Source organism: Coregonus lavaretus, assembly GCF_964263955.1.
Source record: "Coregonus lavaretus genome assembly, chromosome: 14".
In the NCBI taxonomy this organism is placed as follows: Eukaryota; Metazoa; Chordata; class Actinopteri; order Salmoniformes; family Salmonidae; genus Coregonus; species Coregonus lavaretus.
The window spans coordinates 17,051,967-17,077,280 of record NC_140001.1 but is presented as its reverse complement, the minus strand read 5'-3'; positions in this window follow the sequence as shown (position 1 = coordinate 17,077,280).

Sequence of the window (25,314 nt, the reverse complement as noted above, 5' to 3'; positions counted from 1 at the left end):
CAATTATGTTGTGGCAAGTTCGTCCTTATACTGATCAGTATATTTCAGAGTTTTTGTAGAATTAAGATTGACTTCATTACTTAAGCAATAGAGCCGAGGTGGTTTGCAAAGCATCTCCTTTTCCACCCCCCAGCTCTCATTTCATATAGTCATTTTACATACATTTCAGCCCAACCCCTCCCTTTGGGTTCTCCCACCACTGTCTCCAGTTTCCACCTCTTGTCCGCTCCACCCACTTCCTTAGTCTTTGATAGTGGAGAAATCTGACTTCCCCAAGCCTTGTCCTGCACAAATAACAACCCTGTCATGTAAAAATAATTATGTTCAGTTTGAACTCCGTTCAACCCTGGCTCGTTCCAGGGATATGCCCAAGGTGAGCCACAGGGCAACAGTCTGGTTTAAGTCACTGACAAGATAAGACAACTGCAGAATCCGAACCAAACACAGGTCAGACTCCCATTTCACACACACACCAACCCAGTGAGAGGAACCAATTCAATTCTTGTTCATCAACAGAGATAAAAATCCATATTAATGTAAAAATCCACATCAGACACCACCCGAGAGGATTCACCTACAACTAGCGGAGGTCCTCCTACCACAAGTCGTGTCAATAAGTCAGTCCCCCAGCCTATCCAGTCGTCCACCCAGGTTAGTGATGCCCGACACCCCCTCCCGGACAAGTATGACGGGACTCTATCCAAATGACGTGGCTTCCTACTCCAGTGCTCCCTCTATTTCGCCCATCAGACGGGAGCTTCACCACCGAGAGGTCCACGGTTGCCATGGTCATTTCCCTACTGACCGTGCAGGCATTGGAGTGGGCTACGGCCATCTGGGAGAGATGAGAGGAAGACTGGGTTCCTACAAGAGGTTCATGACTCTGTTCAGGGCGGTCTTTGACTATCCACCGGAGGGCAGAGAGGGAGGTGAGTGACTTCTTCAACTTCGGCAGGATGCCCAGACCGCTGCGGAGTATGCCCTCACCTTCCAAACCGTGGCAGCCTCCAGTGGATGGAATGAGCCTTCGCGCCGCTCCTTATTCCGAGGAGGACCGTGTGAGGAGGTCCAGACAACCTTCTTTTGGACAACTTTCTTGCTCTCTTCATTTGGCCCCTCCTTTTGCCGTCCTGAGCCAGAGCCTGAACCCATGGAGGTAGGGGCCACACACCTCTCCGCGGCAGAGCGGCATCGCCGGATACGGCTGGGGCTGGGTTCCTACTGCGGCCAGGAGGGGCATCAGCTTCAGCGGTTTTTGGTGCGTCCCAACCCGGGGTCCACAGGGACAGAGGGACAGCCCCATGATCATCCATCTCCCAGGGTAAGCGTGAGTATTCCATCATCATCGCTTTCTGCCAAACCCTTCCTGGTTTCCATTTCACTGACTGGCTGTCCCTCATGTATTGTCTCTACAGCTCTGGAGAGGGAACCCGCACCTGCTACCTGCCCTACGGAGCGTACCTACGGTCCCACGGAGGTAAGGGATCGGCTGTTGACCTGGGCGCACACATCCCTTGCCACTGGACACCCACGTATCACCCACACCCTTCAATCCATCTCCGCTAAGTACTGGTGGCCCACCTTGGCGCAGGATGTTGCCCGCTACGTCAACTCCTGCTCCGTATGTGCCCAAACCAAATCTCCCCGGCACGCTCTAGCAGGGAAACTCCTTCCCCTTCCCGTGCCTCAGCGGCCTTGGTCCCATCTGTCCATAATTTTTTTTTACTGATCTTCCCCCGTCTGATGGTTTCACCACTGTTATGGTTGTTATGGACAGATTCTCCAAATCCTGCCATTTTATCCCTCTCTCTGGTCTCCCTACTGCTCTCCAGGTTGTTGAGGCACTGTTCCAGCAGGTCTTCCGGCACTATGGCCGTCCGGAGGACATCGTCTCCGACCTTGGCCCCCAATTCACGTTGCGTTTATGGAGAGCCTTCATGGAGAAGTTGGGGGCCACGGCCAGCCTCACACCCGGGTACCAATCTCAGTCCAACGGACAGGTGGAGAGGACCAACCAGGAGCTGGGGAGGTTTCTTGGAGTCACTGTCAGGTCCGGCAGGGGGAGTGGGCCTGGTTCTTTCTCTTGGTGGAGTACGCCCCCAGAACTCTTTCAGTGTGTCCTGGGGTATCAGCCGGCCCTGGCCCCGTGGAGACAGACCGAAGACCCCCGCGGAGGACGAGTGGTTCCGGCGAGCAGAGAAGTTGGAATGCTGCCCACGTGAGGCTCCAACGCGCCAACCGCTGCCAGAAGGAGCAGGCGGACCGCCACCGCAGTGAGGCTCCCATGTTCCATCCTGGTGATCGCATCTGGCTCTCCACCAAGAACCTCACGCTCCGCCTGCCCCGCCGGAAGCTGAGCCCCCGGTTTGTGGGGCCTTTCAAAGTCCTCCGGATGGTCAATGAGGTAACATACCGATTACAACTTCCCATCAACTACCGGATCTCACCCTCTTTTCATGTTTCCCTCCTCAGGCTGGTGGTTCCTGGTCCCCTGGCTGGGGCCGTCCCCCGCGACACCCCTCCGCCTCACCTGGAAATCGATGGGACCCCCGCCTACGCCGTCAGGTCCATCCTGGACTCCCGATGTCGTGGGGATCGGCTCCAGTACCTGGTGGACTGGGAGGGGTACGATTCAGAGTAGCGCTGTTGGGTCCATCTCCGCCGTCCGGACCGGCCCACTCCTCACCCTCGGGACCGTACCCTTGGCCGGTGTCGTCCTGCGGCTGTTTTTTGTTCACATTCTGTACGCTTCTCCTGTCTTGTTTGTCTTCATGATTCTTATTATTAAACTCACCTTCTGCACCTGCTTCCTGACTCCCAGCGTATACGTTACAGAATTGACTCAGGGATGTGAATACTTACAGTATGTAAATGAGATATTTCTGTATTTTATTTTCAATAAATGTGCAAACCTTTCTAAAAACATGTTTTCACTTTGGCATTATGGGGCATTGTGTGTAGATGGTTGAGAAAAAAAGTATAATTCATCCATTTTGAATTCAGGCTGTAACACAACAAAACGTGGAATAAGTCAAGGAGTATGAATACTTTCTTAAGGCAGTGTATGTATTACAAGTCAATAAAGGTAAAAGAAGAGTTGCACCTCTCTCTTTTCAAATGTACGTTTTGATTATTTTTTGTCCTTACAGAGGCTTCCCCGTAGGGAGCATAACAAACTCCAGGCAAAGTCACGACCAATGACAGTCTAGTATAGTGTCTTTGAAGAGAGGAATGTTATCCGGCTAAAGGTCGAACGAAAAAAAACGTTCATGAAATATTCTGTTTGTTAAAGGGGGCATCCTGTTTGACAGATAGAATAATCTAATTAAAATGAATTAACCATGAATAATGTATGAGAGGATTACTTTTAAGTGCTGAATGAGGATCCCTTGAGAAAGAATGAGTCAACACCAAAAGGGAAAAATGTGGACAAATGGAGAAAAGGTCAACGTTTTGACTGACAGGACAGCGAAAGAAAGAAGTGCATGGGGTCATAAAAAAGTGCAAAGAGTTAAGTTCCTTCTGGTTATCCAGAGAGGAAACATCTATCAGAGAAGAGGGAAGAGCAGGAATAAAGGGGTTTCAGACTGGTCATACAGTATGAAGAGCCAAGGAAAACATATTTGCCTACTGTCACTGTACCTGGCAGTCCAACCACGGGCCATGAATTGAGGAACAAACTAGATGTGTGAGAAATACTGTATTCAGCCACTCTTGGAGGATAATTGAAGTTGAATGGTAATGCTTTGTTATTTCTTAGATTGGCATTACAGCATTCATCAGGGTTCTGCCATGCTTCAATGTCCTTTCAATCGAAAAGACATTGCGAATAGCAACTCAGGAAATTATCTTGAATGAATGTGCTTTATTATAAATGCCAGACTGGTCTCAAAAATCCCATTCACATGAATAAAAAATCATACTTGATAATGATGGCATTTATGATTAAAGATACAGAATGTTATTTTGGGGTCACCTTTGTGTTGTGTCAGCAAGTCTCTGGGCTGCCTCTGTAACGAGGAATAAGATGAGTTCTTGTGAAAATCAGCTGGTGATATTGTTCAACTGTTCCAAGGCTGTTTAGTTATGTTGATCTCTCCTCTCTCTTTCTCTCTCTCTCCCTCTCCTGTCTCTCTCTCTCTTTTTCTCTCTCTCTCTCTTAATTCATTTAAATTCAAAGGGCTTTATTGGCATGGGAAACATGTGTTTACATTGCCAAAGCAAGTGAAATAGATAATAAACTAAAGTGAAATAAACAATGAAAAATAAACAGTAAACATTACACTCACAAAAGTTCCAAAGGAATAGAGACATTTCAAATGTTATACTGTATTATGGCTATATACAGTGTTGTAACGATGTGCAAATACTTAAAGTACAAAAGGGAAAATAAATAAACATGAATATGGGTTGTATTTACAATGGTGTTTGTTCTTCACTGGTTGCCCTTTCATGTGGCAACAGGTCACAAATCTTGCTGCTGTGATGGCACACTGTGTTATTTCACCCAATAGATATGGGAATTTATCAAAATTGGATTTGTTTTCAAATTCTTTGTGGGTCTGTGTAATCTGAGAGAAATATGTGTCTCTAAAATGGTCATACATTTGGCAGGGTGTTAGGAAGTGCAGCTCAGTTTCCACCTCATTTTGTGGGCAGTGTGCACATAGCCTGTCTTCTCTTGAGAGCCAGGTCTGCCTATGGTGACGTCTCTCAAAAGCAAGGCTATGTTCACTGAGTCTGTACATAGTCAAAGCTTACCTTCATTTTGGGTCAGTCACAGTGGTCAGGTATTCTGCCACATTTACATAAGTATTCAGACCCTTTACTCAGTACTTTGTTGAAGCACCTTTGGCAGTGATTACAGCCTCGAGTCTTCTTGGGTATGACGCTACAAATTTGGCACACCTATATTTGGGGAGTTTCTCCCAATCTTCTCTGCAGATCCGCTCAAGCTCTGTCAGGTTGGATGGGGAGTATCGCTGCACAGCTATTTTCAGGTCTCTCCAGAGATGTTTGATCAGGTTAAAGTCCGGGCTCTGGCTGGGCCACTCAAGGACATTCAGAGACTTCTCCCGAAGCCACTCCTGTGTTGTCTTGGCTGTGTGCTTAGGGTCGATGTCCTGTTGGAAGGTGAACCTTCGCCCCCAGTCTGAGGTCCTGAGCGCTCTGGAGCAGGTTTTCATCAAGGATCTCTCGGTACTTTGCGCCGTTCATCATTCCCTCGATCCTGACTAGTCTCCCAGTCCCTGCCGCTGAAAAACATCCCTACAGCATGATGCTGCCACCACCATGCTTCACCGTACGGATGGTGCCAGGTTTCCTCCAGACGTGACGCTTGGCATTCAGGCCAAAGAGTTAAATCAAAACTCATTTACATCTTCTGATATTAAAGTCAGCCATCAAAACTTTCCATCTTTCAAGAATGGCACGTTTCTTGTGTCCAATTTTTGTCATTGCTAATGGAAAACTCAATGTACCATCTATGCTTTGTATAGACTCAGCAAAGTGTGTGTGTTTGTAGAATCTTTGTAAATAGAGTGTTCAACATCAGTTTAGGAGTGAGGCAGTACACCTACAGTAGCTAACCACCTGTATAATTCATGGGGCTGGGCTGGGTGAATTGCTTGTTTTTACCTAGGCTACTCACACCATTAAACAACACATAACATAACATGCCACTTAGCAGACGCTTTTATCCAAAGCGACTTACAGTCATGCGTGCATACATTTTTGTGAATGGGTGGTCCCGGGGATCGAACCCACTACCTTGGCATTACAAGTCTCACACACTGCAAATCAAAGAAACGCAAACACACACGCAAACACACACACACACACACACACACACACACACACACACACACCGGGAGTGTGTGAGACTTGTATCAAAGCACACCGGGAGGGATGGAAAACAGAGCGGGAAATCTCACTCCATTTTTAGGACCACCAACCATAGAGCTGCTTGAGCTAAAATGCTGTAGCCTTTAACAAAGTGGTTCTTTTTTTGGAGTCAGACACTTATTAAGTATGATGGGACCAAAACATTCAGGGTAACACTCTTGCTCCTCCAAACCTTCCCCTTATATCTACATCATATTTGATTATTGATTATTCAACCTGAAATAGCTAATAAAAACAGTTTTTAATTGTAAACAAGTTGCGAAATGCTCTTATTTGGTGGCACCTTCTTGTCACGGTTTCGGCCGAGGCTGCTCCTCCTCCTGGTTCGGGCAGGCTTCGGCGGTCGTCGTCCCCGGAGTACTAGCTGCCACCGATCTATGTTTCATGTTCGTTTGGTTTTGTCTTGATGTTGTACACCTGTGTCTTGTTAGTCCTCGTTAGTGTCCTATTTAGTTCTCGTTGTGTGTGTTTGTCTTTGTGTGTGATTGCTCTTCTGTTTTGTGTTGGAGCTACGTACTTCCCTCCAGTGTATTGGAGAGGTTTTTCGCACATGTTAGTGCGCCGTTTGTTTGACGCCTGTGTGCGCCGTTATTTCGCCTTCGGGCTTATTGTGCTTATTTTCTACGTGAATATTGCACTAAAGTCTTTTGGACTGAGCTTCTGCGTCCTGCGCTTGATTCACACACCAAAATGGAATCAGCAGGATCTGCAGTTACGCCTGAGTCGCTCGAGGAGCATGTTCGCGGCCAAGATGACCAGATATGACAACTGGGGACCGCTCCACAGGACGTCATCAACACCCTGCACCGATGGGAGGCCAGCGGGGTACCCACACCTCCACCTACCCTGCCAACCTCATCGGCCGGCCCACCAGTCCCAGGTCCGGAACCCAGGGGGATTCGGCTCTCGCTCCCGAGGGCGTATGACGGAACAGCTGCCGGGTGTCAGGGGTTCCTCCTGCAGGTGGAGCTCTACCTGGCCACTGTACACCCGGTGCCCTCGGGACACGAGAGCGTTTCCGCCCTCATCTCCTGTCTCACGGGCAAGGCGTTGGAGTGGGCTAACGCCGAGTGGAGGAAGATGGACGCCAACACCATCTCCTACGCCGAGTTCTCCCGCCGCTTCAAGGCTGTGTTCGACCATCCACCTGAGGGCAAAGAGGCGGGGGAGCGTCTAGTCCACCTGAGACAGGGGAGGAGGAGCGCACAGGCGTTTGCTCTAGAGTTCCGGACTCTAGCGGCGGACGCAGGGTGGAATGAACAGGCCCTCATCGACCATTTTCGATGTAGCCTACGGGAGGACGTTCAACGTGAGTTGGCCTGCAGGGATACCCATCTCACCTTCGACCAGTTGGTCGATATGTCCATCCGTCTGGACACCCTGCTGGCCACCCGTGGACGTCCCGAGGGGGGTCCGTCCATTCCGCCCTCCGGCACCTCTGAGCCGAGCCCTATGGAGCTCGGGGGTGCCGGCGCTAGAGAAAGGAGGAGGAGGAGCCCGAGGGGGCCTGTCTCCTGCACCAAGTGCGGTCGTGGAGGGCACACTGCGGCCAGGTGCTGGGGAGGGTTCTCCGGGGGAGAAGACAACAGGCCACGCACTGGGGGGGCCTCCCAGGTGAGTAGACGTCCCACTTACCCAGAGCTTTCTGTTGCGCACTTTTGTATACCTGTGTGTTTTCCACAGGTTGCACCTCATTCCCAACATAAGGCGCTAGTAGATTCAGGCGCAGCTGGGAATTTTGTTGATCGGAAGTTTTGTTTAGATTTAGGGATCCCTCTCCTACCTGTTGACAAACCTTTTCCCGTTCATGCCTTAGATAGCCGCCCGTCGGGGTTGATTAGGGAGATCACAGCACCACTTAGGATGTGTGCGCAGGGGGGTCATGAAGAGACTATACAGCTGTATCTGATCGACTCTCCTGCGTACCCAGTGGTGCTGGAAATTCCCTGGTTAAGCACCCATAACCCTGCTATTTCGTGGCAACAGAGGGCTCTCGATGGGTGGTCTGCTCAGTGCGAGGGGCGATGTCTGGGTGTTTCCGTGGGGGCGACTTCGGTGGAAAGTCCAAACCAAGTGCCCGTACTGCACATTCCGCCTGAATATGGGGATTTAGCTCTCGTGTTTAGTAAAACTAGGGCGACGCAGTTGCCTCCTCATAAACAGGGGGATTGTGCGATTGATCTCCAGGCAGGAGCAGCGCTCCCACGGAGCCACGTGTATCCTTTGTCTCAAGAGGAGAGAAAAGCTATGGAGACTTACATAGCCGAATCTTTGAGACAGGGATACATTCGGCCCTCCACTTCTCCCGCCTCCTCGAGTTTCTTTTTTGTGAAGAAGAAAGATGGAGGGTTGCGCCCATGCATTGATTACCGTGGTCTCAATCAGATTACTGTGAAATACAGTTATCCACTCCCTCTGACTGCGACCATGACAGAGTCATTGCATGGAGCGCGGTTTTTCACAAAATTGGATCTCAGGAGCGCGTATAACTTGGTGCGCATTAGGGAGGGCGACGAATGGAAGACAGCGTTTAGTACCACGTCAGATCATTTCGAATATCTCGGCATGCCATATGGGTTGATGAATGCTCCATCAGTCTTCCAATCCTTCGTAGATTACATTTTCCGGGATATGCAGGGACAAGGGGTGGTCGTGTACATTGATGACATTCTGGTGTACTCGTCTACCCGAGCCGAGCATATAACACTGGTGCGTCGTGTATTGAGGAGGCTGTTGGAGCACGACCTATATGTCAAGGCAGAGAAATGTCTGTTTTTCCAGGAGTCGGTCTCCTTTTTGGGTTATCGGTTGTCCGCGTCAGGGGTGAGAATGGAGGTGGATCGTGTGTCCGCTGTGCGTAATTGGCAAACTCCAACCACTGTAAAAGAGGTGCAGCAGTTCTTGGGCTTTGCGAATCACTACCGGAGGTTTATCCGGGGTTTTGGACAGGTGGCAGCTCCCATCACGTCCCTTCTGAAAGGGGGTCCGGTGCGCCTGCAGTGGTCAGCTGATGCGGACAGGGCCTTTAGGAGACTGAAGGACCTGTTTACGTCGGCTCCGGTGCTGGCGCATCCGGATCCCGCATTACCCTTTCAGGTTGAGGTAGACGCGTCTGAGGCTGGTATAGGGGCTGTTCTCTCTCAACGGTCCGGCACGCCACCTAAACTCCGCCCCTGTGCTTTTTACTCAAAAAAGCTCAGCCCGGCGGAGCGTAACTATGACGTTGGGGACAGGGAGCTGTTAGCTGTAGTTCAAGCCCTTAAGGTGTGGAGGCATTGGCTTGAGGGGGCTCAACACCCTTTCCTCATTTTGACTGACCATCGGAACCTGGAGTACATCCGGGCAGCGAGGAGACTGAACCCTCGCCAGGCTCGATGGAGTATGTTTCTCACCAGGTTCGTATTTAAAATCACGTACATCCCTGGGTCCCAGAATGGTAAGGCAGATGCGCTGTCCCGGCGGTATGACACGGAGGAGAGGTCCGTTGAGCCTACTCCCATTCTACCGGAGTCTTGCCTTGTGGCACCGGTGGTGTGGGAGGTCGATGCCGAAATCGAGCGAGCGTTGCGTACCGACCCCAGCCCTCCACAGTGTCCTGAGGGTCGGAAGTACGTTCCGCTCGAGATTCGGGATCGACTCATTTACTGGGCTCACACGTCACCCTCCTCTGGACATCCGGGTATTGGCCGGACAGTGCATTGCCTTAGCACTAAATACTGGTGGCCCACTTTGGCTAGGGATGTGAGGGTTTATGTCTCCTCCTGCTCGGTGTGCGCCCAGTGTAAGGCGCCCCGACATCTGCCCAGGGGTACGTTACAACCCCTGCCCGTTCCACAACGACCATGGTCCCACCTCTCTGTGGATTTTGTGACAGACCTTCCCCTCTCTCAGGGGAATACCACCATCCTGGTCGTTGTGGACCGGTTCTCTAAGGCCTGTCGTCTTCTCCCTATGTCGGGTCTTCCTACTGCCCCACAGACCGCTGAGGCCCTATTTACCCACGTCTTCCGGCATTACGGGGTACCCGAGGATATAGTGTCTGATCGAGGCCCCCAGTTTACCTCCCGTGTTTGGAGAGCGTTCATGGAGCGTTTGGGGGTCTCGGTTAGCCTTACCTCAGGGTACCACCCGGAGAGTAACGGGCAGGTAGAACGTGTCAACCAGGATGTGGGTAGGTTTCTGAGGTCGTATTGCCAGGGCCGGCCGGAGGAGTGGGCACGGTACATTCCCTGGGCCGAGATGGCCCAGAACTCTCTCCGCCACTCCTCTACCAACCTAACCCCCTTCCAATGTGTGTTAGGTTACCAGCCGGTTCTGGCACCTTGGCAGCAGAGCCAGATCGAGGCCCCTGCAGTGGATGATTGGATGAGGCGCTCGGAAGAGACGTGGAACGCTGCCCACGTCCACCTGCAGCGAGCCGTCCTTCGTCACAAGGCGAGCGCCGATCTCCACCGCAGTGAGGGGCCGGTGTACGCACCCGGAGATCGAGTCTGGCTCTCTACCAGAAACCTACCCCTCCGCCTGCCCTGCCGGAAGCTGGGTCGGCGGTTTGTGGGGCCCTTTAAAGTCCTGAGAAGATTGAACGAGGTGTGTTATAGGTTACATCTACCTGTTGAGTATAAGAATATTAACCCCTCGTTCCATGTGTCTCTTCTCAGGCCGGTGGTAGCTGGTCCACTCCAGGACAATGAGATAGGGGAGACTCCTCCGCCCCCACTGGACATCGAGGGGGCTCCGGCGTACACCGTTCGGTCCATCTTGGACTCAAGACGCCGGATGGGGGGTCTCCAGTATCTCGTGGAGTGGGAGGGGTACGGCCCGGAGGAGCGGTGCTGGGTGCCGCGGAGGGACATCCTAGACCCATCTCTCCTGTCGGAGTTCCACCGGGACCATCCCGCGCGCCCTGCTCCGCGTCCTCCTGGTTGTCCCCGAGGCCGGGGTCGGCGCACGGCTGGAGCCGCGCGTCAAGGGGGGGGTACTGTCACGGTTTCGGCCGAGGCTGCTCCTCCTCCTGGTTCGGGCAGGCTTCAGCGGTCGTCGTCCCCGGAGTACTAGCTGCCACCGATCTATGTTTCATGTTCGTTTGGTTTTGTCATGATGTTGTACACCTGTGTCTTGTTAGTCCTCGTTAGTGTCCTATTTAGTTCTCGTTGTGTGTGTTTGTCTTTGTGTGATTGCTCTTCTGTTTTGTGTTGGGGCTACGTACTTCCCTCCAGTGTATTGGAGAGGTTTTTCGCACATGTTAGTGCGCCGTTTGTTTGACGCCTGTGTGCGCCGTTATTTCGCCTTCGGGCTTATTGTGCTTATTTTCTACGTGAATATTGCACTAAAGTCTTTTGGACTGAGCTTCTGCGTCCTGCGCTTGATTCATGCACCACACCCACCTTCAGCACCCCTTGACACTTCTACTCCCCTCCCATTATTCTATATATAACAACAGTTATATGTGGAGGTCACAGGAGGTTGGTGGCATCTTAATTGGGGAGGACGGGCTCGTAGTAATGGCTGTAGTGGAATGGTATCAAATACATCAACCATGGTTTCCATGTGTTTGATGCCATTCCATTCGCTCTGTTCCAGCCATTATTATGAGCCATCCTCCCCTCAGCAGCCTTCACTGGTGGAGGTATTAAAGATGATAAAAGGTTATCAAGCTCTATGTATACCGATAACTTATTTTCCAAGATGTTGTTTTAATTTTCATTCTCTACATGGCCATACTGGTCAATGGGGAGGGTTCAGTGGTTAATAGGTGTAATGTGGGAGAATGACCTGTAAATGAGCTATGTGGGTTGCATATGTTAATGGTTGAACATTTCTTCATGGGAAAGTCTTGTTAATCATGCAGAACCAATGAAAACGACTCATGGTTAGCCAGAAGATTAATGGCACAGCCTTTTTCATCATGCTGTCTCACCAGTCTCCAACTGTGTGTGCATACAGTGTGTGTGAGTGGACCTGGCTCATATAGGTGCACACACTCTCTCTCTCTCTCACACTCACTCACTCACAAACACACACATTCTACTTGATACACTGAAGAAACAGGCAGCTGATTTAGTTTCCATCAGCTATGATACCCTTTACAGACACAAAATGCTGCTTTAGTAGCACTTTGAAAATCATTCCCAGAGGAGGTTCCGTAGAAGCATATCAAAAGTTGTTGTGTAAGCTATATTCATACTAGTGTGGCATGGCTATATGCCACACTAGTACGACTATACACTGAGTGTACAAAACATTATGAACATGACAGACTACTCTTTCCATGACATAGACCAGGGTTCTTCAATTCCGGTCCTGGATGGCCGAAACACCTCTGTTTTTCATCCTCTCTTTCTAATCAGGGGCTAATTCAGACCTGGGACACCAGGTGAGTGCAATTAACTACCAGGTAGAAATAAAAAACAAGTGTTTCGGCCCTCCAGGACCGGAATTGAAGAACCCTGACATAGACTGACCAGGTAAATCCAGGTGAAAGCTATGATCCCTTATTGATGTCACTTGTTAAATCCACTTCAATCAGTTTAGAGGAAGGGGAGGAGACAGGTTAAAGAAGGATTTTTAAGCCTTGAGACTGTTGAGACATTAATTGTGTATGTGTGCATTCACAGGGTGAATGGGCAAGACAAAATATTTAAGTGCCTTTGAACGGGATATGGTAGTACAGTAGGTGCACCGGTTTGTGTCAAGAACTGCAACGCTGCTGGGTTTTTCACACTCAACAGTTTCCCGTGTGTATCAAGAATGGTCCACCACCCAAAGGACATCCAGCCAACTTGACACAACTGTGGGATGCATTGGAGTCAACATGGGCAAGCGTCCCTGTGGAACGCTTTCGACACTTTGTGGAGTCCATGCCCCAATGAATTGAGGCTGTTCTGAGGGCAAAAGGGGGTGTATCTCAATATTAGGAAGGTGTTCCTAATGTTTTGTACACTCAGTGCAGGTTAGTGCAAAGAATGGGTTTCAATCCTAATTATATGTTGTACATCAGAACCATATGTACTGTCGGCTCCGACATGAACTAGTGTGGACCAAATAGAGCACGTTCTAATTCTATTAATTCTATTCTCTGGTATGGACAGGGTTGTGTAATTGTCTATTGGTTGAAGACACTCCTGACCGGTAGAGCTTTACATAATGGCACTATAGTGCAAAAAGTTTTAAGTGAGAGCCTCCATGAATTTAAATGGATTAATAATAGATTCACAAGTACATTATTTAAGTCCTGATAGATGCATAAAAACTATTGGACAGTCATTTCTCTATCAGCTGTTATAGTGTCGACTTCACACTGTGTCAAGAAACTGCTGATAATTGTAATAATCTGCAAGCATATGTATGCAGGATTAGGTTATTTCTCTCTGCTCTGCATCAGTATCTCCAGAGCATCTATCTATCAATCAATCAAATGTATTTATAAAGCCCTTTTTACATCAGCAGATGTCACAAAGTGCTATACAGAAACCCAGCCAAAAACCCCAAACAGCAAGCAATGCAGATGTAGAAGCACAGTGGCTAGGAAAAACTCCCTAGAAAGGCAGGAACCTAGGAAGAAACCTAGAGAGGAACCAGGCTCTGAGGGGTGGCCAGTCCTCTTCTGGCTATGCCGGGTGGAGATTATCAGTGGTGTAAAGTACTTAAGTAAAAATACTTTAAAGTCCAACTTAAATAGTTTTTTTGAATATCTGTACTTTACTTTACTATTTATATTTTTATCAACTTTTACTTTACGACATTCCTAAAGAATATTATGCACATTTTACTCCATACATTTTCCCTGACACCCAAAAGTACTCGTTAGATTTTCAATGCTTAGCAGCACAGCAAAATGGTCTAATTCACACACTTATCAAGAGACATCCCTGGTCATCCCTACTGCCTCTGGTCTGGCGGACTCACTAAACACAATGCTTTATTTTTTATTTTTATTTTTTTGATTGATTATGTCTGAGTGTTGGAGTGTGTCCCTGGCTATCCATAAACAAATAAAAACAAGAGGATTGTGCCGTCTGGCTTAATATAAGGAATAATACATTAGTTATACTTTTACTTGTACTTTTGATATATTTGAGCAATTACATTTACTTTTGATACTGTCTCTTCTCTCTCTCAGGTATATCTTCAACCTGTCTGTCTGTCTGTCTCTCCTCTCCTCTCTCTCAGGTATATCTCCATCCAGTCTGTCTGTCTCTCAAGTATATCTCCATCCAGTCTGTCGGTCTCTCTTCTCTCTCAAGTATATCTTTATCATGTCCATCTTTCCTGTCTCTCAGGAATATCTCGATCATGTCTGTCTGTCCTCTCCTCTTTCTCAGCTACTGGACATCTCCATCCTGTCTGTCTCTCCTGTCTCTCAGGTACACTATCGTTCCAAAGTATGGGGTCACTTAGAAATGTCCTTGTTTTCGAAAGAAAAGCAATTTTTTTGTCCATTAAAATAACATAAAATTGATCAGAAATACAGTGTAGACATTGTTAATGTTGTAAATGGCTATTGTAGCTGGAAACGGCTGATTTTTTTATGGAATATCTAAATAGGCGTACAGAGGCCCATTATCAGCAACCATCAGTCCTGTGTTCCAATGGCACGTTGTGTTTGCTAATCCAAGTTTATCATTTTAAAAGGCTAAATGATCATTAGAAAACCCTTTTGCAATTATGTTAGCACAGCTGAAAACTGTTGTGCTGATTAAAGAAGCAATAAAACTGGCCGTCTTGAGACTAGTTGAGTATCTTGAGCATCAGCAATTGCGGATTCGATTACAGGCTCAAAATGGCCAGAAACAAATAACTTTCTTCTGAAACTCGTCAGTCTATTCTTGTTCTGAGAAATGAAGGCTATTCCATGCGAGAAATTGCCAAGAAACTGAAGATCTCATACAAAGCTGTGTACTACTCCCTTCACAGAACAGCGCAAACTGGCTCTAACCAGAATAGAAAGAAGAGTGGGAGGCCCTGGTGCACAACTGAGCAAGAGGACAAATACATTATAGTGTCTAGTTTGAGAAAAAGACGCCTCACAGGTCCTCAACTGGCAGCTTCATTAAATAATACCCGCAAAACACCAGTCTCAACGTCAACAGTGAAGAGGCGACTCCGAGATGCTGACCTTCTAGGCAGAGTTGCAAAGAAAAAGCCATATCTCAGACTGGCCAATAAAAATAAAAGATTAAGATGGGCAGTTTGAGATATGGCTTTTTGTTTAATGAAGCTGCCAGTTGAGGACCTGTGAGGCGCCTGTTTCTCAAACTAGACACTCTAATGTATTTGTCCTCTTGCTCAGTTGTGCACCCAAGAGAGGATGCCTTTCACTTCAGCAGTGATGAATTCATGAACTTCTTCGACGAAAAGATCATGATCATTAGAAAGCAAATTACGGACTCCTCTTTGAATCTGTGTATTTCTCCAAAGCTCATCTGTCCTGAGTCTGCACAAATCTGCCAGGACCTAGGATCAATGGAGACACTCCTATATCTCTTGACACATTCATGAAAATAGTCATGGCCTCTAAACCTTCAAGCTGCATACTGGACCCTATTCCAACTAAACTACTGAAAGAGCTACTTCTTGTGCTTGGCCCTCCTATGTTGAACATAATACATGGCTCCCTATCTGCTGGATGTGTACCAAACTCACTAAAAGTGGCACTAATAAAGCCTCTCTTGAAAAAGAAAAACCTTGACCCAGAAAATGTAAAAAACTAAATCGGCCTACATCGAATCTCCCATTCCTCTCAAACATTTTAGAAAAAGCTGTTGTGCAGCAACTCACTGCCTTCCTGAAGATAAAAAATGTATACAAAACACTTCAGTCTGGTTTTAGACCCCATCATAGCACTGAGACCACACTCGTGAAGGTGGTAAATGACCTTTTAATGGTGTCAGACCAAGGCTCTGCATCTGTCCTCGTGCTTCTAGACCTTAGTGCTGCTTTTGACACCATCGATCACCACATTCTTTTGGAGAGATTGGAAACCTTAATTGGTCTACACGGACAAGTTCTTGCCTGGTTTAGATCTTATCTGTCGGAAAGATATCAGTTTGTCTCTGTGGATGGTTTGTCCTCTAACAAATCAATTGTACGTTTCGGTGTTCCTCAAGGTTCCATTTTAGGACCACTATTGTTTCACTATATATTTTACCTCTTGGTGATGTCATTCGGAAACACAATGTTAACTTTCATTGCTATGCGGACGACACACAGCTCTACATTTTGATGAAACATGGTGAAGCCCCAAAATTGCCTACCCTGGAAGCATGTGTTTCAGACATAAGGAAGTGGATGGCTGCAAATATTTTACTTTTAAATTCGGACAAAACAGAGATGCTAGTTCTAGGTCCCAAGAAATAAAGAGATCTTCTGTTGGATCTGACAATTAATCTTGATGGTTGTACAGTCGTCTAAAAAAAACTGTGAAGGACCTCTGCGTTACTCTGGACCCTGGTCTCTCTTTTGACGAACACATCAAGAATATTTCAAGGACAGTGTAATATTCATATGTGTCAGCATACTGAATTGTAATTGGATGCATTATACTGTCATATCATACTGTGCTATGATTGGTTAAGACCACCCAGGTGGTGATGTCATTCTAAAGATGATCATGGCCAGAGACACATGGACATGCCAGTTATAGCTAGTTAATAAAGAGCTACGTTTATAAATATCCTGTCGTCCTGCATTTTATTATTTTGTACAAAGCATACAAAACAAGACATGGTGTCAGAGTAAAAGGACTAAAAGATGGATTTTGCTGGAGTTCCTTCACCTCGAATGGATTGGGGGTCTACAAATCTACCCGATGCATGGCGTAAGTTCAAACAGCATGTGGAGCTGATGTTCACGGGTCCTCTGAAGGAAAGAGGAGAAGAGGAAAAGTGCAGCTACCTGCTCCTCTGGATCGGTGAAAAAGGGAGAGACATTTACAACACATGGACACTTACCGAGGCTGAATCAAAGGTACTGAAAACATACTACGATCGTTTTGAAGCATATGTTGTGCCAAAGACCAATACAATTTTCGCTAGGTACAAATTCCATGAGAAAGTACAAGGTGCTAGCGAATCGTTTGAACAGTTTGTCACTGAGCTGCGTCTACTTGTGAAAGACTGTGATTATGCAAACAAGGATGAGATGGTCAGGGACCGTATTGTATTTGGAATACACTCACCGCGAGTGAGAGAGAAACTTTTGAATGTTGGATCAGAGCTAACGCTGGACAAAGCTATCGACATAGCCAGATCTCACGAGCTAGCACAGGTTCAGATGAAAACCATTTCAGGCGGCAGCACGAGCGCATCACGTGAACAAGCAGTGCACGCAGTCAGGCAGACATCAAAGCACCTCCAGTGCCCAGAGAGCATGTTTCAGAACGGAGACAGACAGAACTCCAAAACAGAGCGACACAGACTCCAAACGCCCCAAAACATGTGGATATTGTGGATACAAAGTGCATGGCGAACAGGGGAATTGCCCAGCTAAAGGCAAACAGTGTACTAAATGTGGAAAATGGAATCACTTTGCAAAAGTGTGCAGAGTTTACCGTGGAAAAACTGTACATACAGTGAGTGAAGATGAAATGTCAATCAAAGAGTCAAATGCTGATGAACTGTTTATTGATTCAGTGACACAGAAAAGTCAGATATCAGAGACAGAGCAAGCCTTTGCTGACATTGAGATAGGAAGACAAGGCACAGAGCTAAAATTCTAACTAGACACTGGTGCACAAGTAAACATTATTCCTCTGAGTAAGTACAGAAGCTTGACATCTGAGTGTGAGCTACAGCCCACCACGCGCAGACTGACTGGTTATGGTGGTGAACAGCTCCCAGTAAAAGGCACATGCACTCTCAAATGCAAATACAAGGAAAGGGACATGATGTTGGACTTTTACGTTGTTGACACTCGAGCACCTGCAGTGCTAGGTCTTAAAGCATGTTTAGACATGGACCTTATCAAGCTAGTTTTATCAGTGACAGCACCAGTAGAGCTAGAGAATGTCATGGAGGAGTTTGCTGATGTTTTTACAGGAATATGACTATTCCCAGGAGAATGTACCATTCACCTTGACCCAGACGCAACCCCTGTGATCTACCCACCGAGAAAGATTCCACTTGCTCTCCGCGCCCGTCTGAAGAAAGAGTTGGAGAGCATGGAGCAATCTGACATCGTCACCAAGGTTACAGAACCGACGGATTGGGTCAACGCGTTAGTGGTGGTGGAGAAACCACGCACAGGCAAGCTCAGAGTATGTCTCGACCCAAGAGACTTGAACAAGGCTATCAAACGCCCCCATTACCCCTTACCGACGCTAGATGGCATCACACACAAGCTAGCGGGCGCACGCTACTTCAGTGTCATGGACGCCAGATCAGGCTACTGGGCTATCAAGCTCACAGAAGAGTCATCTAAGCTCACAACGTTCAACACACTGTTTGGACGCTACAGGTTCTGTCGCCTGCCTTTTGGGATTATCTCAGCCCAAGACGAGTTTCAGCGAAAGATCGACGAGGTGTACGAAGGCCTCGACGGAGTCGTGGCAATTGTGGACGACATCCTTGTCTATGGTCGAACCAAAGAGGAACATGACAGAAACCTCAACGCGATGCTGCAAAGGTCCCGCGAGAGAGGAGTCCGGCTCAACCCCGAGAAGAGCACAGTCGGCGCTACAGAGGTCAGCTACTTTGGACATCTTCTCACAGCGAATGGAATCAAGCCAGATCCGCAGAAGATCTCAGCCATAAAGGAAATGGAGCCACCAAAGAACCGCGCAGAGCTGGAAACAGTGCTTGGCATGGTCAACTACTTAGCCAAGTTCGCACCCAGCCTCTCCAATGCTAATGCACCCCTGCGTCAGCTGCTAAAGCAGTCCAGTGAGTTCCTCTGGGACAACCAACACGACATCGCTTTCCAGAAAGTGAAAGACTTGATCACGAGAGAACCAGGACCAATCCTTGCCTACTACGACCCCAACAAATAGCTCAGACTCCAGGTGGACGCGTCGAAGTATGGACTAGGGGCAGTGCTACTGCAAGAAGGAAAACCCATTGGCTACGCTTCCAAATCTCTCACAGACTGTGAAATCAACTACGCTCAAATGGAAAAGGAGCTGTATGCCATTCTGTTCGGATGTAAGCGTTTCCATCAGTATGTCTATGGACGACAAGTCATTGTGGAATCAGACCACAAGCCCCTCGAGTCAATCATGAGGAAACCGTTAGCCGCAGCCCCGCCAAGGCTACAGAGAATGATCCTTCAACTACAAAAATACGACTTCACAATCACTCACCGTCCAGGCAAAGACATCCCTGTCGCAGACACACTCTCTAGGAAGTTTCTTACCTACAAGGACAGCAGCCTCAGTGAAGGCATGGACATGCAGGTGCACACTGTGTACAGCAACTTACCAGTTAGTGCCACAAAATTTAAGGAGATCCGAGCAGAAACCGAAAAAGACACACAACTCACACAGCTGAGGAAAGTCATACAGTCAGGATGGCCTGAGGAGAGGAGAAAATGCCCTCAGAGCGTCTCAGAGTTCTGGAACCATCGTGACGAACTATCACAGATCAACGGAATCATTTTCAAAGGAGAGAAAATCATCATTCCTACCAGTCTCAGAGAAGAGATTTTGACAAAGATCCATGCTGGACACATGGGCATGGAAAAGTGCAAACAGAGAGCACGGGACATTTTGTTTTGGCCCGGAATGTGCAAACAAATAGAGGACATGGTTGGTAAATGCCCCACCTGTCTTGAACGACGCCCCTCGAACACCAAAGAGCCAATGTTACCTCACCGTATCCCAGACCGACCCTGGCAGGTCGTGACAACCGATCTGTTCACGTGGAACAACGAGGACTACATTATAACAGTGGACTACTACAGCAGATACTTCGAACTCGACAAGCTTCACAGCACCACATATGCAGCTGTGATACACAAGCTGAAAGCAGCCTTTGCCAGGCATGGCATTGTAGAGACTTTAATATCTGACAATGGGCCCTGTTACAAATCAAATGAGTTTGAATCCTTCACAAAAGCATGGGAGTTCACACACGTCACCACAAGCCCACATTACCCTCAAAGTAATGGCCTTGCTGAAAAATCTGTGCAGATCACTAAATCACTCATGGACAAAGCAAAAGCAGACAAGAGAGACCCCTACCTCAGTCTCCTTGAATACCGCAACACTCCAGTTGACAACTTCAAATCACCAGCCCAGCTGTTGATGAGCCGCAGACTTCGCTCAATCCATCCCAGCACCAACCAGCAGCTGCAACCTGAGGTCGTCAGCTACAAGGAAGTGCATGCAAAACGTGCACAGAGACAACAGCAGCAAAAGCGATACTACGACAGGTCAGCCAGACCACTGGCACCACTGAACGACGGAGAGTCAGTTAGAATCCAGGAGCATGGCTACTGGAAGCCAGCAGTCGTCATCCAACCAGCTGACACTGAACGTTCATATCACGTTCGCACCGCAGAAGGAGCGGTGTACCGCCGCAATCGTCGTCACCTACTGAACACAAAAGAACAACACACTGACGAGATGAACTTTCCCCCTGAAAGAGAACGGGATGGACTAAACACAGACACAACACAACATACACCATACTTACCTGCAACACCACAATAACTGTTGACTGACACAGAAGCATGCTCAGCTTCATATCACACAAGGTCAGGAAGAGAGGTCAAGCCTAGAGCTGTCCTAGACCTGTGAAATGTCAAAGGGTGTAGGCGGATCGCTGCCCTAAAAGAGTTTCCAGACTGTAAACTTGTTATTGAAAGTTAACTTGAAATGCTTTGGTATTGTATTTGTTTGATATGTTGAGATGTCATTGCTACAGTGAAAAGCTGAGTTGCTGAGAAATATTTGTTCTAAAAGTAACAGTATGCTGAATCATTGTTTGTCTGTTATGTTGATGTAGTTGGTGCAGTTTAAATGGTTACTTACCTCGAGTTCAAACTACAGAGCATATATTCAAAAGAAACGCTTTATTGTTCTACATATTTTTTCTTTTTTTTTAAAGATATATGTCCATATTTAAAGATATTTTGTCCATATGTGTCAGCATACTGAATTGTAATTGGATGCATTATACTGTCATATCATACTGTGCTATGATTGGTTAAGACCACCCAGGTGGTGAGGTCATTCTAAAGATGATAATGGCCAGAGACACATGGACATGCCAGTTATAGCTAGTTAATAAAGAGCTACGTTTATAAATATCCTGTCGTCCTGCATTTTATTATTTTGTACAAAGCATACAAAACAAGACAGACAGCTTTTCTCCGTCTTCGTAACATTGCAAAACCAGAAACGATTTGTCCAAAAATTATGCAGAAAAGCTAATCCTTGCTTTTGTCACTTCTAGATTAGACTACTGCAATGCTCTACTCTCCTGCTACCCGGATAAAGCACTAAATAAACTTCAGTTAGTGCTAAACACGGCTGTTAGAATCTTGACTAGAACCAAAATATTGATCATATTACTCCAGTGCTAGCCACTGGCTTTCTGTTAAGGATGGGGCTGATTTCAAGGTTTTACTGCTAACCTACAAAGCATTACATGGGCTTGCTCCTACCTATCTCTCTGATTTGGTTATGCCATACATACCTACACGTACGCTACGGTCACAAGACGCAGGCCTCCTTATTGTCTCTAGAATTTCTACGCAAACAGCTGGAGGCAGGGATTTCTCCTATAGAGCTCCATTTTTATGAGAGACGCAGACTCTGTCTCAACCTTTAAGTCTCTACTGAAAACTAATCTCTTCAGTAGGTCCTATGATTGAGTGTAGTCTGGCCCAGGGGTGCGAAGGTGAACGGAAAGGCACTGGAGCGACATACCGCCCTTGCTGTCTCTGCCTGGCCGGTTCCTGTCTCTCCATTGGGATTCTCTGCCTCTGACCCTATTACGGGGGCTGAGTCGCTGGCTTACTAGTGCTTTCCATGCCTTCGCTAGGAGGGGTGCATCACTTGAGTGGGTTGAGTCACTGACGTGATCTTCCTGTCCGGTTTGTCGCTACCTCAGGCTCGTGCAGTGGAGGAGATCGTCGTGGGCTATACTCAGCCTTGTCTCAGGGTAGTAGGTTGGTGGTCTGTTGATATCCCTCTGGTGGTGTGGGGGCTGTGCTTTGGAAAAGTGGGTGGGGTTATATCCTGCCTGGTTGGCCCTGTCCGGGGGTATCGTCGGATGGGGCCACAGTGTCTCCCGACCCCCCCTGCCTCAGTCTCCAGTATCTATGCTGCAATAGTCTATGTGCCGGGGGGCTAGGGTCAGTCTGTTATATCTGGTGTTATTCTCCTCTCTTATCCGGTGTCCTGTGTGAATTTAAGTATGCTCCCTCTAATTCTATCTCTCTCCCTCTCTCCCTCCCATCCCGGAGGACCTGAGCCATAGGACCATGTCTCAGGACTACCTGGCCTGATGACTCCTTACTGTCCCCAGTCCACCTGGTCGTGCTGCTGCTCCAGTTTCCACTCTTCTGCCTGCGGCTATGGAACCCTGATCTGTTCACCGGACGTGCTACCTTGTCCCAGACCTGCTGTTTTCAACTCTCTCTCTCTACCGCACATGCTATTTCACCCTCTAAATGCCCGGCTATGAAAAGCCAAGTGACATTTACTCCTGATGAACTGACCTGTTGAAACCTCTACAACCACTGTGATTATTATTTGACCCTGCTGGTCATCTATGAACGTTTGAACATCTTGGAGAAAAATCTGGCCTTAATGGCCATGTACTGTTATAATGTCCACCCGGCACAGCCAGAAGGGGACTGGCCATCCCTCAGAGCCTGGTTCCTCTCTAGGTTTCTTCCTAGGTTTCTGCCTTTCTAGGGAGTTTTTCCTAGCCACCGTGCTCTATATCTGCATTGCTTGCTGTTTGGGGTTTTAGGCTGGGTTTCTGTATAGCACTTTGTGACATCTGCTGATGTAAAATAAATAACATTTGATTGATTGATTGATTGATTGATTGATTGATGGAGTGCTGCATCACATGACCTGGCCACAACAATCACCCGACCTCAACCCAATTGAGATGGTTTGGGATGAGTTGGACCGCAGAGTGAAGGAAAAGCAGCCAACAAGTGCTCTGCATATGTGGGAATTCCTTCAAGACTGTTGGAAAAGCATTCCTCATGAAGCTGGTTGAGAGAATGCCAAGAGTGTGCAAAGCTGTCATCAAGGCAAGGGTGGCTACTTTGAAGAATCTAAAATCTAAAATATATTTTGATTTGTTTAACACTTTTTTTGTTACTACATGATTCCATATGTGTTATTTCATAATTTTGATGGCATCACTGTTTTTCTACAATGTAGAAAATAGTACAAATAGTGACCCGTGAATGAGTAGGTGTGTCCAAACTTTTGACTGGTACTGTATATCTCCATCCTGTCTGTCTCTCCTCTCTCTCAGGTATATCTCCATCCTGACTGTCTGTCTCTCCTTTCCTCTCTCCCAGGTATATCCCTCCCTGAACGCCTGTCTCTCCTCTCCTCTGTCCCAGGTGTCAGATGATTCATCAGACTCTCCAGAGCCGGGGCAAGTCTCCTGTATGGAGCCCTTCCTGGTCCGGAGGCTGTCATGTCGCACTGTCCAGCTGCATCCTCTGGCCTTCAGGCAGGCTGAGCAGTACTACTGCAACCACAAACCTGAACCAGACACTGTCACGGTCCCACCGCGACCGACCACACTGCCCCTACGCACCCCGCCACTTATCGCCATCACCTCAGCCGACACCAGCAGGTGAGGTGTGTGTGTGTGGGTATGTGTGTGTTCCCATGCTAGTTTTGTACAAATGAAACTACCATAAGGGATGTTTAGACTGTCAGGTAGTCTAGGAAGAGTGCTTTCTTTTGGATGACAAATGTAGCCCTTTTTTCTGTGTGTTTTCGGCACTTATTGAAGTGAACCCTGACTCACTTGTCTACTTAAGTCTGACTCATCAGTGTATTTCTAATAGAGCTATCTTTGCTAGCACTGTAATTGACTGATTTCATCATACAGATCTGGGAAATATTTTGTCTCCATTTCTCCTAAAAAGCAATGATTAACAAAACAAAAGAACTCTACAGGAACAAACAAGGCAGCATATGGTATCCATCTTACAAATCAACATCAATTCACAGAATTGTGTTTTTACGCTATTTCTGGCCCTTTGGTGGAGCAGAGGGTTCAACAGGTGGTAGAGCGTAGTCATTCAGCAAAACCCCTTAAGGCACCAGTCCAAAACAAGACTGGAAGAAAGGAAATTAGAAAAATATTTTTGTATGTCAATCTTTCAGTATGTTATATACAAGGCAACCACTTGGGGAACACCGCCATAATACAGGCTAATCAGTCAGAGTTCTATGATTGTATGGGATTCAAAGCACACAGCCATCACCACCATACTATCGAACAGTCTAAACAAAGTTAGAGCAGGGTATTAAGAAAGGTTTGGGGAAGCTAAGCCCTCTGCAGTCTGCAGTGCACAACTTACCATCTGCTATGAGGTCAGTTGAAAGTTACCTGAGCTTCACAAAGTGAGAGATTTGCATTCAGAAGTAGCCCATGTCTGAGAAGAATTCTCAGGGACCACAGATAGTAAGGGTAAAAACAGTAGCTCATTGTAGTCTTATATCCCATAGGTGATGAGGAGGAGTAAGTAAGTGTAAGTAAGGGGAAAAACAAACCCAAACCTAAAGTACAGCCAAAAGCATGTGAACAAAGAACCACCCCCCCCCCCCCAGCAGATAATAATATGCCATTTAGCAGACGCTTTTATCCAAAGCAACTTACAGTCGTGCGTGCATACATTTTTGTGTATGGGTGGTCCCGGGGATCGAACCCACTACCTTAGCATTACAAGCGCCGTGCTCTACCAGCTGAGCTACAGAGGACCAGATGAAAGTCATTCCCAATTCTACATTTGATCAGGGCATCTGAGAACACATCAAGTTTGGCAGGTGCTCGGTGGCCAGTCAATGTCTTTGTAATATGAGACAGAGAGAAGATGTAGGACCATGTAATTAGAATTCATAGAATGGACAGAGTCCCTGGGCTTTATGATGCCTCACTCCACTGATCATGAAGATCTGCATCGGAGAGCAGTGTCTTCTTCATCAACAACAAGCTACGTACATATATTACACCGTCCAATGGCTTGACACAATGGCTCTCCATCCAACCATCCTGTCATGTCACTTTCTTCCTCTGCTGAAGACGATGATGTCGTTTGTACCAATGTTCCAGCATGTCAAAATGCATTAATCCAGATAGATACTATATCATGTTGTGATATACTGTAGAATACTATAGTAAATACTACATTGTTATCCACACAAAAAACACTTTACTAAATATTAGAGTAATGTCCGCAAAAACAGTACAGTCCACAAAAACACAA